Source organism: Eubalaena glacialis, chromosome 10, assembly GCF_028564815.1.
Source record: "Eubalaena glacialis isolate mEubGla1 chromosome 10, mEubGla1.1.hap2.+ XY, whole genome shotgun sequence".
In the NCBI taxonomy this organism is placed as follows: domain Eukaryota; kingdom Metazoa; phylum Chordata; class Mammalia; order Artiodactyla; family Balaenidae; genus Eubalaena; species Eubalaena glacialis.
Genome location: NC_083725.1, coordinates 1,740,667 through 1,742,111, shown reverse-complemented (window position 1 = coordinate 1,742,111; position 1,445 = coordinate 1,740,667).

Genomic DNA, 1,445 nt, shown 5'->3' with positions numbered 1-1,445 from the left:
CTCAGTTTCTTCCGCCTAATATGGCTTCCTTTCCTTTTTTTCCCTCTAAAGGACACTCCTTAATAAACAAACATCCAACAAACTCAAAACTTTGATATTAAGGGAGTTTGTAAATAGGCTGATGGAAATGGAAATAATTCACATTTGGTGGCTCCAATTGTTTTTGGAGTTATGGGAATCTAGGTCATTTTTGAAGAATGTGAGAAAGCACAGGGGACTTGAGAAGGGAAATCCATGTTTGGAGGAGGCACTCTGGGGAATATGAGTGGGAGATGTCCACATGACAGGGATGAGAGTTTGTGCTTCATGCATGTTTGTGTTTCCATTTAAGTGTGTTTGTCAATTGTACTAAATGGTTAATAGAAGAAGAAATCTCTAAGCAGCAACCATGGAGACCACCAGGACTTTAACAGCTTCATGAAGTGCTCACACCAAAAAGACATATGTTCTCAATACAGGGTCCAAAGGAAAACCATGTGTTAATTATTTTATGTCATCACGTTTCCTCTCACCTCATAGCAGAAATTGTTACTGCCCCACCCATACACCTACCATTTCAGTGTGATCTAGATGACTTCCTGCTTCTAGTTTCAGCATCTCTGTGCCTGAGGGCCTTTGTAGGATGACAGGAAGCCATTCCCACAATGCACGTAGCAGGTCAAAAGTGCCAAGGGCAACCTTCAATCAATAATTGACAGAAACGACTATATAAGTAAACCAGCTCCTAATCTTTGTTGGGAATAATTCACAAGCACATACACTGCACCATCTCCCAAAGTTCAGTTACACAGTCTGGTAGCTGTCTATTTCATCTGAGTTATCTAATTTATCAGCATACAATTGTTAATAATATTTTCTTACAATTCTTATTTCTATGAGGCCATTCGTTATATCCCTCTTTTATTTCTGAATTCAGTATTCTCTGCTTTTTTCTTGTTTACTCTACCTGAAGGTTTGTCGATTTTGTCAATGTTTTTAAAGAACCAACTTTTTGTCTCATTGATTTTTCTCTTTTTAGCCTTTATTTCACTAACTTCTACTATAATCTTTATTATTTCCTTTTTCTGCTTGCTTGAGGTTAAGTTTACTATTCTTTTCCATTGTCCTAAGGTGGAAGGTTAGATTTTTGATTTGATGTTTTTCCTCTTTTTACACATAGGCTTTTACACCTATACATTTTTTCTCTAAGCAATGTGTTAGCTGCATCCCGTATGTTTTTCTTGGTTATGTCTTCATATTGATTGCTATTTTCATTTCATTATGGGTGGATGCCACACTTTGCATGATTTCAATCCTTTAAAATCTGTAGAGGCTTGTTTTCTGGCTCACGTATGATCTATCCTGGAGAATGTTCTGGGTGTATTTGGGAGTAATCTGTACTCCTCTGTGGCTGAACTGAGTGTTCCATAAATACCCGTTGGTTCTGGTTGGTTTACAGTATTGTC